The following is a 19,391-nucleotide window of genomic DNA, read 5'->3' on the forward strand; positions in this document are numbered from 1 at the left end:
TTTTGTTGTCATTGCTTTTGGTGCTTTAGACATGAAGTCCTTGCCCATGCCTATGTCCTGAATGGTAATGCCTAGGTTTTCTTCTAGGGTTTTTATGGTTTTAGGTCTAAAGTTTAAGTCTTTAATCCATCTTGAATTGATTTTTGTATAAGGTATAAGGAAGGGATCCAGTTTCAGCTTTCTACATATGGTAAGCCAGTTTTCCCAGCACCATTTATTAAATAGGGAATCCTTTCCCCATTTCTTGTTTTTCTCAGGTTTGTCAAAGATCAGATAGTTGTAGATATGTGGCGTTATTTCTGAGGGCTCTGTTCTGTTCCATTGATCTATATCTCTGTTTTGGTACCAGTACCATGCTGTTTTGGTTACTGTAGCCTTGTAGTATAGTTTGAAGTCAGGTAGTGTGATGCCTCCAGCTTTGTTCTTCTGGCTCAGGATTGACTTGGCGATGTGGGCTCTTTTTTGGTTCCATATGAACTTTAAAGTAGTTTTTTCCAATTCTGTGAAGAAAGTCATTGGTAGCTTGATGGGGATGGCATTGAATCTATAAATTACCTTGGGCAGTATGGCCATTTTCACAATACTGATTCTTCCTACCCATGAGCATGGAATGTTCTTCCATTTGTTTGTATCCTCTTTTATTTCCCTGAGCAGTGGTTTGTAGTTCTCCATGAAGAGGTCCTTTGCATCCCTTGTAAGTTGGATTCCTAAGTATTTTATTCTCTTTGAAGCAATTGTGAATGGGAGTTCACTCATGATTTGGCTCTCTGTTTGTCTGTTGTTGGTGTATAAGAATGCTTGTGATTTTTGTACATTGATTTTGTATCCTGAGAGTTTGCTGAAGTTGCTTATCAGCTTAAAGAGATTTTTGGCTGACACAATGGGCTTTTCTAGATATACAATCATGTCATCTGCAAACAGGGACAATTTGACTTCCTCTTTTCCTAATTGAATATGCTTTATTTCCTTCTCCTGCCTGATTGCCCTGGCCAGAACTTCCAGCATTATGTTGAATAGGAGTGGTGACAGAAGGCATCCCTGTCTTGTGCCAGTTTTCAAACGGAATGCTTCCAGTTTTTGCCCATTCAGTATAATATTGGCTGTGGGTTTGTCATAAATAGCTCTTATTATTTTGAGATACATCCCATCAATACCTAATTTATTGAGAGTTTTTAGCATGAAGCATTGTTGAATTTTGTCAAAGGCCTTTTCTGCATCTATTGAGGTAATCATGTGGTTTTTGTCTTTGGTTCTGTTTATATGCTGGATTACATTTATTGATTTGCGTATACTGAACCAACCTTGCACCCCAGGGATGGAGCCCACTTGATCATGGTGGATAAGCTTTTTGATGTGCTGCTGGATTTGGTTTGCCAGTGTTTTATTGAGGATTTTTGCATCAATGTTCATCAAGGATATTGGTCTAAAATTCTCTTTTTTGGTTGTGTCTCTGCCCGGCTTTGGTATCAGGATGATGCTGGCCTCATAAAATAAGTTAGGGAGGATTCCCTCTTTTTCTATTGATTGGAACAGTTTCAGAAGGAATGGCACCAGTTCCTCCTTGTACCTCTGGTAGAATTCGGCTGTGAATCCATCTGGTCCTGGACTCTTTTTGGTTGGTAAGCAATGGATTCTTGCCGCAATTTCAGCTCCTGTTATTGGTCTATTCAGAGATTCAACTTCTTCCTGGTTTAGTCTTGGGAGAGTGTATGTGTCGAGGAATTGATCCATTTATTCTAGATTTTCTAGTTTATTTGTGTAGAGGTGTTTGTAGTATTCTCTGATGGTAGTTTGTATTTCAGTGGGATCAGTGGTGATATCCCCTTTATCATTTTTTATTGCATCTATTTGATTCTTCTCTCTTTTTTTCTTTATTAGTCTTGCTAGCGGTCTATCAATTTTGTTGATCCTTTCAAAAAACCGGCTCCTGGATTCGTTAATTTTTTGAAGGGTTTTTTATGTCTCTATTTCCTTCAGTTCTGCTCTTAGTTATTTCTTGCCTCCTGCTAGCTTTTGAATGTGTTTGCTCTTGCTTTTCTAGTTCTTTTAATTGTGATGTTAGGGTGTCAATTTTGGATCTTTCCTGCTTTCTCTTGTGGGCATTTAGTGCTATAAATTTCCCTCTACACACTGCTTTGAATGTGTCCCAGCGATTCTGGTATGTTGTGTGTTTGTTCTCATTGGTTTCAAAGAACATCTTTATTTCTGCCTTCATTTTGTTATGTACCCGGTAGTCATTCAGGAGCAGGTTGTTCAGTTTCCATGTAGTTGAGCGGTTTTGAGTGAGATTCTTAATCCTGATTTCTGGTTTGATTGCACTGTGGTCTGAGAGATAGTTTGTTATAATTTCTGTTCTTTTACATTTGCTGAGTAGAGCTTTACTTCCAACTATGTGGTCAATTTTGGAATAGGTGTGGTGTGGTGCTGAAAAAAATGTATATTCTGTTGATTTGGGGTGGAGAGTTCTGTAGATGTCTATTAGGTCTGCTTGGTGCAGAGCTGAGTTCAATTCCTGGGTATCCTTGTTGACTTTCTGTCTTGTTGATCTGTCTAATGTTGACAGTGGGGTGTTAAAGTCTCCCATTATTAATGTGTGGGAGTCTAAGTCTCTTTGTAGGTCACTCAGGACTTGCTTTATGAATCTGGGTGCTCCTGTATTGGGTGCATATATAATTACGATAGTTAGCTCTTCTTGTTGAATTGATCCCTTTACCATTAAGTAATGGCCTTCTTTGTCTCTTTTGATCTTTGTTGGTTTAAAGTCTGTTTTATCAGAGACTAGGATGGCAACCCCTGTCTTTTTTTTGTTTTCCATTTGCTTGATAGATCTTCCTCCATCCTTTTATTTTGAGCCTATGTGTGTCTCTGCCCATGAGATGGGTTTCCTGAATACAGCACACTGATGGGTCTTGACTCTTTATCCAATTTGCCAGTCTGTGTCTTTTAATTGGAGCATTTAGTCCATTTACACTTAAAGTTAATATTGTTATGTGTGAATTTGATCCTGTCATTAAGATGTTAGCTGGTTATTTTGCTCATTAGTTGATGCAGTTTCTTCCTAGTCTCGATGGTCTTTATATTTTGGCATGATTTTGCAGCGGCTGGTACTGGTTGTTCCTTTCCATGTTTAGTGCTTCCTTCAGGAGCTCTTTTAGGGCAGGCCTGCTGGTGACAAAATCTCTCAGCATTTGCTTTTCCGTAAAATATTTTATTTCTCCTTCACTTATGAAGCTTAGTTTGGCTGGATATGAAATTCTGGTTTGAAAATTCTTTTCTTTAAGAATGTTGAATATTGGCCCCCACTCTCTTCTGGCTTGTAGAGTTTCTGCCGAGAGATCCGCTGTTAGTCTGATGGGCTTCCTTTTGAGGGTAACCCGACCTTTCTCTCTGGCTGCCCTTAACATTTTTTCCTTCATTTCAACTTTGGTGAATCTGACAATTGTGTCTCTTGGAGTTGCTGTTCTCGAGGAGTATCTTTGTGGCGTTCTCTGTATTTCTTGAATCTGAATGTTGGCCTGCCTTGCTAGATTGGGGAAGTTCTCCTGGATAATATCCTGCAGAGTGTTTTCCAACTTGGTTCCATTCTCCCCGTCACTTTCAGGTACACCAATCAGACATAGATTTGGTCTTTTCAGATAGTCCCATATTTCTTGGAGGTTTGCTCGTTTCTTTTTATTCTTTTTTCTCTAAACTTCCCTTCTCAGTTCATTTCATTCATTTCATCTTCCATCGCTGATACCCTTTCTTCCAGTTGATCGCATTGTCTCCTGAGGCTTCTGCGTTCTTCACCTAGTTCTCGAGCCTTGGTTTTCAGCTCCATCAGCTCCTTTAAGCACTTCTCTGTATTGGTTATTCTAGTTATACATTCTTCTAAATTTTTTTCAAAGTTTTCAACTTCTTTGCCTTTGGTTTGAATGTCCTCCCATAGCTCGGAGTAATTTAATCGTCTGAAGCCTTCTTCTCTCAGCTCATCAAAGTCATTCTCCGTCCAGCTTTGTTCCGTTGCTGGTGAGGAACTGCATTCCTTTGGAGGAGGAGAGGTGCTCTGCTTTTTAGAGTTTCCAGTTTTTCTGCTCTGTTTTTTCCCCATCTTTGTGGTTTTATCTACTTTTGGTCTTTGATGATGGTGATGTACAGATGGGTTTTTGGTGTGGATGTCCTTTCTGTTTGTTAGTTTTCCTTCTAACAGACAGGACCCTCAGCTGCAGGTCTGTTGGGAGTACCCGGCCGTGTGAGGTGTCAGTGTGCCCCTGCTGGGGGGTGCCTCCCAGTTAGGCTGCTCGGGGGTCAGTGGTCAGGGACCCACTTGAAGAGGCAGTCTGCCCATTCTCAGATCTCCAGCTGCATGCTGGGAGAACCACTGCTCTCTTCAAAGCTGTCAGACAGGGACATTTAAGTCTGCAGAGGTTACTGCTGTCTTTTTGTTTGTCTGTGCCCTGCCCCCAGAGGTGGAGCCCACAGAGGCAGGCAGGCCTTCTTGAGCGGTGGTGGGCTCCACCCAGTTCGAGCTTCCCAGCTGCTTTGTTTACCTAAGCAAGCCTGGGCAATGGCGGGCGCCCCTCCCCCAGCCTCGCTGCCGTCTTACAGTTTGATCTCAGACTGCTGTGCTAGCAATCATCGAGACTCCATGGGTGTAGGACCCTCCGAGCCATGTGCGGGATATAATCTCCTGGTGCGCCGTTTTTTAAGCCCGTCGGAAAAGCGCAGTATTCAGGTGGGAGTGACCCGATTTTCCAGGTGCCGTCTGTCACCCCTTTCTTTGACTAGGAAGGGGAACTCCCTGACCCCTTGCACTTCCCGAGTGAGGCAATGCCTCACCCTGCTTTGGCTCGCACACAGTGCGTGCACCCACTGACCTGCGCCCATTGTCTGGCACTCCCTAGTGAGATGAACTCGGTACCTCAGATGGAAATGCAGAAATCAGCCATCTTCTGCATCGCTCTCGCTGGGAGCTGTAGACCGGAGCTGTTCCTATTCGGCTATCTTGGCTCTTCCCCCACCTCCAATATACATATTAATAGAAGTTACCAATGTAGCATAGGAAAGGGACAATATTTGAAATGATAATAATTGAAAGCTTTTCCAGATTGACGAAAAAGAACAATTCTTATAGCCTATAAGCAAAATAATATTCCAATCAAGATAATTAAAAATAAATTTATACCAATCATATTTAATTAAAACTGACAACAGGTTTTTTTGTTTATCTCAAAGACAAATAAGAGGGAGAATTTAGCCAGGAGAAAGGGAAAAAGGAGGAGAGAGAAAGGGAGTGAGAAAGGGATAGAAGGAGGAAAAGGCAGAGAGAGAAGGAGAAATGGAGAGAGAGAGAGATTAACTACAGAGAAATAATATTTGGACTGCAGCAGATATCTCAAAATCCACAAGAAAAGTCAGAAAATAAAGAATAAATTATACACTCAAAATGCTTAGAGAAAATAGGAGATCAAGAGTTCTATACACTGTTAAATAATTCTTCAAGAGTGAGGGGGAATAGAAGATATATTCAAATAGGGCTTTTTGTGTCTCGGATTTTAAAACGTCACTTAAATTACAATCAAGGATTTAACATAGGAAGAAGAAAAGTGTACTCAGAAGGTAGGATCAGGATCCATAAATGGGTGGTAAGAATGAGTATTGGTAAATATGTGGTAAACATGAAGTGAAATTACAAATAATGACCGTGTATGGTTTGAAAACAAAACAATTTTAGTATTAGAAATGAATTACATTGAAGAGGTTTCTAAGTTACTTTCCTTCTATGGAGTAGGGGTATAACGATATTGATTAATATTAGACATTGTCAGGTTTGATTATACATATTAGAAATTTCAGGAAACCACTAAAAAAAGCTAGAAATATAATGTGAAACTTCCAATAATTTAGAGGGGAAAAAATAGAATGAAGACATTTGAGTTCAATAGACAATAGCAAAAACAAAAGAATGTAAAACCTAAAAGTAAGGTGGCAGAAATAAAATACTAAGAATCATAGTAAGAGAAAATAGAATCAACTTAACAGTTAAAACATGGAAATTCTATTATTGGATTACAAATTTTCAGCTATATGCAGTTTTAAAAGGCACATCTAAAACACGGTGACATGTTCGATTTGAAAGTAACGGAAGAAAAATGATGTACCTGACAAATATTAACAACAAGAAGCTGGAGTAAGTATATAACTCTCAGTGAGAACTGTTTAAGCAGAAAACATTACAGTATTAAGGATAAAGAGGGTCATTGCATAATGGCAAATATGAAAAAAACTCACAAGGGAGATACAATATAGCAAGAGAACAGATACAGAAATTCATTTTCCTATTACTTATGCATGTTTAATTCTTAAAACGTTTAAAACCAAATTAGTCTTACTGAAACACACTTCCTTTTATTCTTTGACATCTCTCCTTGGAAGTTTAGAACACATTTCTCTCACTAAGCCTTCCAGTATCGATTTTTTTCCACCCCTTTTATAACCTCCTCTTTTGCTATTATGTGTTGTATTGCATATTGGGTTAGATGGGAACCCCGACAGGAGCTTTGTCTTTTATGTGTTTTAAAGTGCCATGTACCCTTACAACTATTATAAATAAATCATCATCATCATATTGGGATGAAAGTAAAATATAATAATGTCAACCTTTCAAACGAAAATGAGTTATCTTCCTCTCTTTAACTTTACCTTAGAGATGCATCTTATAAAATTCTAGAAACTTTTCTAACAAGTATACAGTTTAAGTTTAAAAAGAAAAAAAAATGATTTTGTATCAGCCTAGGGTAAACAACCATCCTGGTTTGCCTGGTTTTAGCAGTGAATGCCCTATATCCCAGGAAAACCCTCAGTCCTAGGCAAGCTGGTTTGTTGGTTGCCCAATAATATCACTCTTCTTTTAAGACATCTAAAGCATATATATTTTATATCTTTTATAGCAAATTACATCTAAGAAAATGTTCAACCAAAAGGCAAAAAGTAGCCACAATGAAGAAAAATATTAACTTTTCTTAGTCAGAATCCTGTATTTCTATTAGAAAAGAAAATGTCTACTTTTATGTAGCCTAAGTATCTCTTTCAACTTCAATTGAATATAGGACATCTCATCAAGTTAAAAATTTGCAAAAAGGTAGAAAATGACTTTTTCTTCAAATTCATATTTGTCATTGAGCAGTCTCTGATCTTTCTGAAATTTTAAGTATCATAGAGAAAGTCACAATTCTTAATAGGTACTGAATTATTGGATGAGTTGAAGGAAATGAAGGAGTGGTGAAGCCAATCAGCAATTCCTAAAGCGATACTCCAAAAAGGTATCATAGCTTTGCATTTTCTATATTTAATGGCTAATTTTTAGCCAATGAAGTGGTTAAAATAGACTATGGAATGTACAGGTGAAGAGAACATGCATATTTAAATTATAATCTATTTCCATAAGCAAATTATAAAAACCTTTCTGCTCTCTGAATTATAAAGAAGTGTATTTTTCATATTTAATAACTTGTGAAATATAAATTTTCTCATTTGCTCAAGATGATTTTGGGAGGCTAATCATGCTTTCTCAAAATGTTCATCCATTCACAGAACTGTATACTAAGTGGTCTGCATTTCCAAAGAGGAATAAGACATGACCCAACCTTCAAGGGGCTCATGTTCTGTTAGAAGTGAAAAGAAAACAAATGAGTTTATTAATGTAGAATAAAATACAATTGTATATAGAAGGTGCCATTATTATAATGAGAAAGAAATTAAGGTATAAAACAAACACTTGACAAAAGATATGGTGCTTGAATTATATCTTGAATTCATTCAGTTTTTTGCTATGTACCATGCTCAGTACTAGCCATAAGCTGTAAAAATCAGAGGCTCCTAGCATCATGTAGCATACATTCTTTTAAGAAAGAAAGACAATAAGCATGTCACAAATAAATAAAATACAGTAATTACAGATGGTGGCAACTGTTATCAAAGAGATAAGTAGGTGATATGAGAGAGGCAACTGGAAGGAGTTGAGGGCTGTATAGGAGTTGTTCAGGCAAATGGGGTTACACTGGACAAGGGCATTCCAAGGGAAAGGATCCTTTTAAGCTGCCTGGTTCCCTTCTAAAGCACAGTTGGCACTTGACATAAATGGTCATGAACATCCTTGCACTGTTCTTGGGAACTGTCTTTGAGAGCAAATATTAACCATTATTTCCACTACATTCTAATTTGTCCCTAATATTTCATTTTTCTCCCTTTTGACTTTACATCCTTTATTTCCCTGCGAGTCTTATTTGTTTAAAAGCATTTTTCTGCCTGCAACTTCTTTGGTTTTTTTACTCTGATTCTTATTATTTTCCTAGTATGGCCAGAGGTAAAGGGAGTCAGAGGGTAAGAGGTAAGTATCACAGAAGGCCAAGTCTTCTACAACTTCAGAAGTAACACCATATAGAACAGGAAAAGCTAAAAAAAAAATCAAAAATATATTTGGAGGGACCATGACATGATGGAAAGGGAAGGAAAGGAGAGGGTAGGGGAAGGGACACACCCAGGAACAATATTTTGCATCCTTCAATCTAATCAAGTCAACACTCAATATTAACCATCACATCTGAATAGCAGTGCTAAGAGATCCACAGTCTCACTGCTGTTTGTGGTTCTTTTAACTCTCTTCACTGCTAGTGTCTCAATTTATGCGGTAGGTGAGAAATCATATGGAGCTTGTTATTTATTTCTTTACATACTTTAAAAACCAGGTACATAATTTATTTAACATGAGATATCTTGGTTTGGTGCCCAATTATCCTTTCCTCTCATTTAGTGTTACACTAATTAGCTCAGCGCTATCATCCAACTGTCAGATCAGACTTAATTCAATTAATTTAATCTCCACCCAACACCCTTATATAAAAGTGAACAATAGCTTACTGACATTTTTTTCATCAATAATTTGTCATAGTGATTGCTCTATATTCAGGTGTAATACTCCTTACCTTGGAAGCGAAAAAAGAAGTACATGCTCAGATATGCACATACCAATTTTCTGATAAATTCTGGCAAAAAATGAACTCACATTAGTAATAAACTATTTCTATAAATAATCATTTATAGATTCTATAAAAATCATTTTTATCATATAACTTTTGTGTGTCTGCAGGAATATTTCATTTTGACTTTCTGAATGAAGTAGGATACTTTAGGTATATAAGATTTTTTTCCATCAAACTCAAAATTATTTTTAATGCATTTTCACTGGGCATTTAATACTATAACTATTTGCCCCAAATATTTCTTTATATGATATTTTAAATTTACATGTGACTAATCTGTGACATGATAGTTTAGTAGCCAATTAAATTTTGAAAGTTGCTGTTCTTTTAACAGTGGAAGGAACAGGCATAAGAGAAACATTCTGTACTAAGCAATTATGTGTGGGATGTATTTAAGAATATATAAAGTTATTGCTCTCAATGCAATTTTACTTCCATGTTCTGGAAAATTATTAATGTATCTGTGGAAAAAGAGATTCATATTTTAAAATACTATAAAAGTTTTCCACTATTTGGTATGAATTTGTTCCCAAACATGCCCCAGTTCTCTTAGTGTATGTGGACATTTGCCAGGAAAATAGGTAGGAATGACTACTAAGATGACTAATATTTTGGTCCAGAGAGGAATGGGATTTGTTTATCTCCCAATGTTCTTTCTCTGTGTTTGGACAATTCTTGGCTTTTCTTGATTTACATAAATGTGCACCCAGGATTGTCTTCATGTAAAGAGAATGTAGAAGTCTCGCTAGTAGTTATTGTTTACAGGTATTACCTCTGGTCCTGGCTTAAAGCTCTATAACTGGGAGAGCAGACCTTTGTATCTCAATGGGAATAAAGTGAAAGCATGTGACAATGGGATAGATGGAGGAAGAGGACCAGTGTACCTGAGATGAGGAGGCTGGTTGTTCATGAATGAAGAACTTCATATCTACTCTAGATTTTTACTTTTAAAATTGATGTGTAGCTTTTACAAACTTTGACAAGATTTCTTACTATTGATATTAAAAAGGATAAAATATATTAATAAAGAAAACTTTAGATCTTCATGCCAGAAAACAATATCCTGTCCTAAAGTACAACTTCTGGAAAATAAATTATAGAAGTTTAGATTTAAAAGATTTACCATTTCTTATTCCAATATGATCTGATTGTTATGGGGGAATGGAAAAAAGGTGATTATCACTCTGGATAGATAAGAAAGTGCAAATCTAAGATGAATATTAGGTGAATATAGTTTAGTGATATAACTTATAGTTCCTGGCTACATTGTTTATAATAGAGTAAAAAAATGGCAATGCCCCAAATGTTCAATTGCAAGGTATCTGTTACAGGTACCTTGGTATTAGTTAGACATTAAGCAATATACAATTATTTAGAAAATGTTTAAAGTATATTTAATGAAGGAATCAAGTTATAAAAGAGTAATCTATAGATACATTATAAATATATTATGTAGGTGACCTGAGGATGTGCCACACACATTCCCTCTTCAAGGATTAGACTTGCTGCCCAGCTATAGCAAGTATGGTGAGCAGACAGCTTCCAGCTGTCATTTTCTTCATGGTCTGCCTCAGCTGCAGAGAGAGCTGCTTTGCCTGACTTTACTCCCTGGATCACTCAGTGATTGACACAGGTCAGGGTATAAATGTTTAGCTATTTGGGACTGACCTAGGATACTCTAAAGGGTAGCAATCACTGTAGAGCTCCTTGTTGGGCTGGCTGAGACTTCGTTAGGCCTGACAAAGTTTGACTTCTTTCTCTACTCAAACGTGTATTTTCTTTCCCTTCCACAGATTAAGCCCCAAAAAACATCTTGCATCCCAAACTCCATCTGAGCATCTACTTCTAGAGAACCTATTTGTGGTACACAGAATAATGGCCCCTCAAGGATGTCCACATCTGAATTTCAGAAACCTGTAAATATGTTACCTGACATGGCAAAAAGGATTTTTCAGATGTGACTAAATTAAGAATCTTGATATGTGAATATTATCATGAATTATCTGGTGGCCCCAATGTAGTTATAAGGGTTCTTCTTAGAGGGAGAGAGAAGTTTCAGAGTCAGAAAAGTAGATATAGCAAAAGAAGAAGGGGTCAGAGTCAGAGAGAGATTTAAAGATGTTAATCTACCAGGTTCTTGTTTTGGTTTTTAAAATAAATTTTATTGTGTGTATTTATTTGTTATACAACAAATACAACAACATGTATACAACATGATGTTATGGGATACATATAGATAGTAAAATCATTACTATAGTGAGGCAAGTTAACATATACATCATCTCACATAGTTATCCTTCAATTAATTAATTATTTTTTTTGTGGCAAGAGCAGGTAAAATCTACTTATTTTGCAGACGGAGGAAGAGGCCAGGAGCTAAGGAATCCAGGCCATCTCTAGAAGATGGAAAAGACAAGGAAGCAGAGTCATCCCTGGAGGGATCTAGAGGGAACATGGCCCTGCTGAAAACTTAATTTCAGTCGAGTGAAACTTACTTGGGACTTCTGACTTCAGAACTGTAAAATTATAAATTTGTCTTGTCTTAAACCACTAAATAGATTTGTTACAGAAAAAATAGGAAACTAATTCACCGTCCAACAGCACATTTTGTTCAATCTGATATCATTTTGGTTAAAAATGTTTTTCACAGGAAAAAATACTGGGAGAATATACATTGAAGGATGTGTAATATTTACTACTGGGTAAGATTTTGCTCATGTCATTTTCTAGATTATCTATAATAAACGTATTTTTTCTACAACAAATAAATTTATAAAGAAGGAAGTGAATGGTTTCCATGAACTTTGGTCAAAATACTCAAAAGTAATGATGGAATATATGTACTCTATATCTTTTCTAAAGGAAAACTGAGAGAACACTATTAATTATCATGATAGAATAATCCTTTAGAGAGAGAACATGAGATCAGATTAGCTCAAATGGATGAAATAGCAACACGGTACATGCTGAATTAAGTTATTTATAAATTTTGTTTAATTAGATTGTTCCTCTATTGATGGTGGTATTCACTTTGTTGTTGTTCTCTCTTTTCTTTTTTCACTGTTAACAATGCTACGATAAATATCCTTGCACTGAGATCTTTATCTACTCTCTCCTTAACACTTTTAGGATAGATTCTTAAGAGATTAATTCTGCCTAAATAATTTATATGTTTTAATTTCTAATAAGCATCATCAGATTGTTCTTCAAAGGTGCCATTACTACTCAGATTTCCAGTAGTAATGCATAGGAATACCCAGTCCCCACAGTGCCCTTTTAGATTTTTATAGATTGACACAAATGACATGACTAGGGCTTAGGGACCGGCCAGAAACTTGCTGCAAAGGTGACTTGAAACTTAACCCAAGATTGTTGGCTAAGAAGGTTTATATGTTCTCTGTTTCTGATCAAGGTTGATCCTGAGATCAGGAGTTTGGGCTGCGACTGCTGGGAACTAGCCTGAATCATACACTGGGCGAACATTCCAGTGTTATCTTCAGTTAGTTTCCTTAGTCATACTCCGACCACATTGAGACATACTCTCCTTGTCCTTTAATTGTTTATAATTTAATTTTCTTCTGCTTGAAATTTTGTCCATTATAAGCTATTTTCATATTTGTGAGAAAATGAAATCACAGAATTTCAAAATATTGGGGATGAAGATATATAACCTTCCACCTAATCCAGTTTTCTGGTAAGCATTTACTGCTCTTATCCTTTAAGATCTAAACTTAAAACTGTATTTTCTCGGAAGCCTTTCCTCATTCTTTCAGCTGCTGTCATTCTTCCCTCTATTCAAATCTATGATGCTTCATTTGCACTTTTTGTTTTTTTGGCAATTTATTACAGTAAGTACTTTGAAATTTAGTGGTCTAGCCTGTTTGTGTAGCTAGAAAGGAATACTTGAGGCTGGGTAATTTATGAAGAAAAAAGGTTTATTTGGCTTACAGTTCTGCAGGCTGTACAGGAAGGATGGCATCAGCATCTGCTTCTAGTGAGGGCTTCTGGAAGCTTCGACTCAGGATAGAAGTTGAAGGGGAGCTGGCATGTAGAGATCACATGGTGGAAAGTAAGAGAGAAGGAAAAAGAATAGGGAGGGAGGTGGCAGACTTTTAAACAATTAGATCTCTGGGAACTATTAGAACTGAGGAGAACTCACTCATTACCACTGGGATGGGACTAAACCATTCATGAGGGATTTGCCCCATGACCCAAACACCTTACACTAGGTCCCACCTTCAACATTGGGGATCAATTTAGATGTGAGATTTGGAGGGGACAATTGTCCAAACTATGTAAGTTTGTTATTTTTCCTAAAACAGTATCTTATAATAAATAGGAATATAAGTATGTGTTAAATAAAATATAAGCCTGTTAATGGTACAAATGTGAAACGATTTGCAGTTATGGCAAACAAACAAAACAACTGAATCTCATTAGTATGCATGAGATTCAGGCTTTGAGAAGTTTTCTTTGATGAAAAACAAAGGCAGAGAAAGCCATCATAACTATATCCTGCAGAAGCAGGGGTACATTTATCTGGTCAGAAATTACAATAATTTTTAATTGTTGTAAATTTTTGCTAGCAAATTAGATTTTCCAGCATAGGCTATAACAATTTGTTATAGGGTTGAATTGTGTCCCTCAAAAAGATATGTCAAATCTTAATTTTCAGTACCATAATGTTACATTTTTGTAAATAGGGTTATTGCAGATGTAATTAAGTTGAGCTTGGGTTCCACTAGAGTAAGGCAGGCTCTTAATTTAATATAATTGGTGTTCTTATAAGAAAGAATAGACATAGAGACAGAGATGCACAGGGATAACACCATGTAATGACAGGGGGAGAGACTGGAGTGACACACCTACAGGCAAAGGAACATCAAGGGCTGTCAATATCTTAGTCCATTTTCTGTTGCTTATAAAAATGTCAGAAACTAGATAATTTATTTTTAAAAAGGATTCAATTTCTTAAAAATAGGGAGGCTATTTTCACAGTATTGATTCTTCCTATCCATGAGCACAGAATGTTTTTCCATTTGTTTGTGTCTTCTCTTATTTCCTTGAGCAGTGATTTGTAGTTCTCCTTGAAGAGGTCCTTTACATTGCTTGTAAGTTGTATTCCTAGTTATTTTATTCTCTTAGTAGCAATTGTGAATGGGAGCTCATTCATGATTTGGCTCTTTGTTCTTCTGTTATTGGTGTATAGGAATGCTTGTTATTTTTGCACTTTGATTTTGTATCCTGAGACTTTGCTGAGGGTGCTTATCAGCTTAAGGAGATTTTGGGCTGAGACAATAGGGTTTTCTAAATATACAATCACGTCATCTGCAAACAGAGACAATTTGACTTCCTCTCTTCTTATTTGAATACTGTTTATACTGCCCAAAGTAATTTATAGATTCAATGCTATCCCCATCAAGCTACCACTGACTTTCTTCACAGACTTGGAAAAAAACTACTTTAAAACTACTTTAAACTTCATATGGAACCAAAAAAGAGCCTGCATAGCCAAGACAGTCCTAAGCAAAAAGAAGAAAGCTGCAGGCTGCAGACATCAAACTATACTACAAGGCTACAGTAACCAAAACAGCATAGTTCTGGTACCAAAACAGATATATAGACCAATGGAACAGAACAGAGCCCTCAGAAATAACACCACACATCTACAACCATCTGATCTTTGACAAACCTGACACAAACAAGCAATGGGGAAAAGATTCCCTATTTAATAAATGGTGTTGGAAAAACTGGCTAGCCCTGTGCAGAAAACTGAAACTGGACCCCTTCCTTACACCTTACACAAAAATCAACTCAAGATGGATTAAAGACTTAAATGTAAGACCTAAAACCATAAAAATCCTAGAAGAAAACTTGGGCAATACCATTCAAGACATAGGCATGGGCGAAGACTTCATGTCTAAAACACCAAAAGCAATGGCAACAAAAGCCAAAAATTGACAAATGGGACCTGATTAAACTAAAGAGCTTTTGCACAGCAAAAGAAACTATCATCAGAATGAACAGGCAACCTACAGAATGGGAGAAAATTTTTGCAATCTATTCATCTGACAAAGGGCTACTATCAGAGTCTACAAAGAACTTAAACACATTTACAAGAAAAACCATCAAAAAGTGGGTGAAGGATATGAACAGACACTTCTCAAAAGAAGACATTTATGCAGCCAACAAACATGAAAAAAAGCTCATTATCGCTGGTCATTAGAGGAATGCAGATCAAAAGCTCAATGAGATACCATCTCTCACCAGTTAGAATGGCGATTATTAATAAGTCAGGAAACAACAGTTGCTGGAGAGGATGTGGAGAAAAAGAACACTTTCACACTCTTGGTGGGAGTGTAAATCAGTTCAACCATTGTGGAAGACAGTGTGGCAATTCCTCAAGGATCTAGAACTAGAAATACCATTTGACCCAGCAATTCCATTACTAGGTATATACCCAAAGGGTTATAAATCATTCTACTAGAAAGACACATGCACACATATGTTTATTGTGGCACTATTCACAATAGCAAAGACTTGGAACCAACCGAAATGTCCATCAGTGATAGACTGGATAAAGAAAATGTGGCACATATACACCATGGAATACTATGCAGCCATAAAAAGGGATGAGTTCATGTCTTGCAGGGACATGGATGAAGCTGGAAACCATCATTCTTAGTAAACTATCACAAGAACAGAAAACCAAATACCACATGTTCTCACTCATAAGTGGGAGTTGAACAATGAGAACGCATGGACACAGGGAGGGGAATGTCACACACTGGGGCCTGTCAGCGGGTGGGGGGTGTTAGGAGAGGGTTAGCATTAGGAGAAATATCTAATACAGGTGATGGGTTGATGGGTGCAGCAAACCACCATGGCATATGTATACCTGTGTAACGAAACTGCACTTTCTGCACGTGTACCCCAGAATTTAAAGCAAAAAAAAAAAAAAAAAGGCTAAAAAGTCCGGGCTGGGTCCTGTGGCTTACGCCTGTTATCCCAGCACTTTGGGAGGCTGAGGCAAGCAGGTCACCTGAGGTTGGGAGCTCAAGATCAGCCTGGCCAATGTGGTGAAACCTTGTCTCTACTAAAACTACAAAAATTAGCCAGGCGTGATGGCGCACACCTGTAATCCCAGATACTCAAGAGGCTGAGGCAGAGGAATCGCTTGAACCCAGGAGGTGGAGGTTGCAGTGAGCCGACATTAGGCCACTGCACTGCAGTCTGGGTGATAGAGGGGGACTCTGTCTCAAAAAACAACAACAACAACAACAACAAAAACCAGCGTTGGGTGACTGCATCTTGTGAGAGTCTTCTTGCTAGTGGGGATCCTTTGTAGATTCCTAAGACAGCTCAGGGCATCATACGGTGAGGGGGCCGAACATGCTAATGTGTTTGCTCAGGTCTCTGTTCCTCTTTTTATAATGCCACCAGTTTCACTCCCTTGAAAATCCATTAATACATTAACCCATTAATACATTAATCCTTGAACAGATTAATTCATTCATGAGGGCAGAGCCCTTATGACCAATTACCTCCTCAAGCCTCCACATCTCTATACTGCCACCTTGGGGATTAAGTTTTGACGTGAGCTTTGGAGGGAACGAACATTCAAACCATAGCAGCCAGCAACCACCAGAAGCTAGGAGAAAAGCACGGAATCAGTTCTCTCCCTCCAGGGGAAGCCAACCCTGTCAACACCTTAATTTTGGACTTACAGGATTCAGAACTGTGAGAGATTAAATTTGGCTTTTGAGGTCCTCCAGTTTCTAGTAATTTGTTACACAGCCTGGAATTCTGATACACCATTGTTCTCCATTATCCATTTATCTCAGTAAAAGTTTTAAATTCAACGCCTTTAAAAAGCTGGGTTGCAACTGGTATTTGAGAAAAGTTGAGAAGGTGAAACTATTATTTATGATTGCCTTTTCCATCAGTGAGGAGAGAAACCCCCTGAAGAGCCATGAGGAAAGTAGAACATAGACAAGTGTAGTATGTCCAGGCAAGAGGTGTATACAATGCCAGGTAGGAAAATAAGAGAGATAAAGCAGGGCATGAAGTCTAAGGTTCATGTAAATAATCAGCAACCAGGTGAACTAAAAAAATTGAAGCAGCAGTAAGATGTGGGTTGGTTAAAAGTATGGGTGAATCAGAGCTCTTCATCATTTAAGGAGCAAGTCAAAGTAACATGAGAATAGAAACTCAGAGTCAGAGTAATGAAGAAAGGAAAGGAATAACCCTGAAGCTGATGCTGTTTGCTCCCCTATACCCTCCCTTCCTTTATTCCTGTCTCAGATATTTCAGTTGTGAATAACTTTTGCCTAGAGGCCTATATGTTCTAGAGTCTAAAAACAAATAGCTGACTACTGTGGAGTCAACAGAATAGGGTGCACACACAATTTTCTGGCAGAGGTATTTCTTATATTGATCAGTTAAACCAGTCTCTTCATAAAATATTAACATTACAAGCCTTGGTTAGAAGATGTTAACTGCTAAGAGCCTGTGGTGAGACCTGAGTTCGTGTTGGACTATAACTTCAACATAATGCATTTTTTAAAAAATCAGTAAACACAAACATACTTTTCCTTTTCACTGCATAGGAAAATTCAGAATATCATTGTAGAACACCCTACAGTTATTGTACAGTAAATAAATATTTCTCATTTTATTCTGGCATCTGAAACTATACCTACATGTACATATATATATATACACACACACACACATAAATACATATATATATAAACATATAACAATTTCTCATGTCTCTAACTTTAGTTTTCAGCATTGAGAGTATAGTCGGTGTGATGTTTTTACCAGAGACTGTTGTAATCCCAAATGAGAAGGAAATATGTGGTGCTATTGTGGATGAATACAGGCTGCTATAGTTGAGCATCAGAAAATAAATATACAGGGTGAGTTTAAGAAGAATTTTTAAGAGATATATTACTGCCCTAGAATAATGCTTGGGTGCTCATTTTCCAGTGTCAAAGTAGACATATGGCAGAAGATTCCAGAGAACATTTTTTCTATTTATATAAAATGGGATAAAGGATATTTAAATATAGCATTATCTAAGATTTCCTAATCTATTTATTAATTCATTTAGTTACATTCTACAAATCTTCCAGATATAGATGTGATACAAAGAGACTCATATATTGTCTATACTCTAGGGCTATATATAGGGAAAAGACAGATATATGCATTCAACTGTAATTTATGGAAGAATGTGATGAGTCAATTATAGATTCAAAGCAAGATATGTGTGTACAGATAAGAGCATAATTCTCCGTAAGTAATCAGAGGAATTTTCTTGGAAGAGAAGGGATTTGAATAATTGAACTGAGCCTTACAATTTAGGTAAGGTTTTGCTCCTCAAAGCTATGGAGAGAGTTTCATCAATGCCCCCTAGTCAATAAATCTATTGATCAGGTGAGTAGTCAGTCTAGTGTGGCTAGAGTATAGGGAAAAGAGAGATAAGAGAGGAGAGGCACATGAGGTCAAGATCAAGGTCATAAAGGACCCTGGAATGCCAAAGCTAAAGTTTAGGTGTTTTTTTTTTTGAGACATGGTCTTGCTCTGTTGCCCAGGCTGGAGTGCAGTAGGGCAATCATGGCACACTGTAGCCTCAACCTCCTGGGTTCAGAAGATCCTCCCACCCAAGCCTCCTGAGTAGGTAGGTGTGGGAGTTCAGTCAGGGTTGTGGGAAAAATTGTAGAAAGATGCAAACCTTCTTGGGAGGCTGGAAGGTTTTATAATAGTTTCGGTAAAAGATTTGGCTGAAGGCAGCTGAATTCTCTTAAAAGCTTAGGGCGTAGATACAAGGAATGTAGGGGAGTATATCTAAATAGCATGTTTACTCATGTGGTCCTAAGACTGACCTTTGATCATTTGAGGGTGAGACTGCTCTCTCCAGGGGAGGGTGACCAGATTAATTACCCACAGGTGTGTTGACCCAAAGCCTTTGTCATTTAATCTATACTAAATAAATGCAAACTTCACCGGCTTATCAGCACGACACTGTGGACTCAGGCAGCAGAGACCCTTAGCTGTGCTGACAGGTGAAATATCTGTGTCAGTGTAAGTCTTTCATTCATCTCTGGGTCAGGGTCTGCAGGTCAGACCTGGCAGCTGGGACTATAGGCATGCATCAACATGCCCAGCTAATTTTTAAATATTCTGTAAAGGTGAGGTCTCACTATGTTGCCTAGACTGGTCTAGACTGGTCTCAAACTACTGACTTAAAGTGATTCTATCTCCTCGACCTTCCAAAGTGCTGGGATTACGTGCATGAACCACCACACCTGTCTCAAAACTAAAGTAGCTGGATGACATTCCTTAGGAAACATCAAGTCAATA

At 37.5% G+C, this 19,391-nt stretch overlaps 1 long non-coding RNA gene across 4 annotated transcripts in view; it reads left to right on the forward strand.

Moving 5' to 3' along the window:
- LOC101124486 (uncharacterized) overlaps nt 1-19,391 on the forward strand; it is a 248,938-nt gene that overhangs the window by 55,993 nt on the left and 173,554 nt on the right. The window contains exon 3 of one of the 4 annotated variants that reach the window (XR_008667429.2): nt 17,808-17,945. The exons of the other annotated variants lie outside the window; for them this stretch is intronic. This is a non-coding gene — a long non-coding RNA (uncharacterized lncRNA). Of the gene's footprint in view, nt 1-17,807; nt 17,946-19,391 lie in introns of those variants that run through there. 4 annotated transcript variants of the gene reach the window in all.

This window comes from Gorilla gorilla, chromosome 6 (assembly GCF_029281585.2).
Source record: "Gorilla gorilla gorilla isolate KB3781 chromosome 6, NHGRI_mGorGor1-v2.1_pri, whole genome shotgun sequence".
Lineage (NCBI taxonomy): Eukaryota > Metazoa > Chordata > Mammalia > Primates > Hominidae > Gorilla > Gorilla gorilla.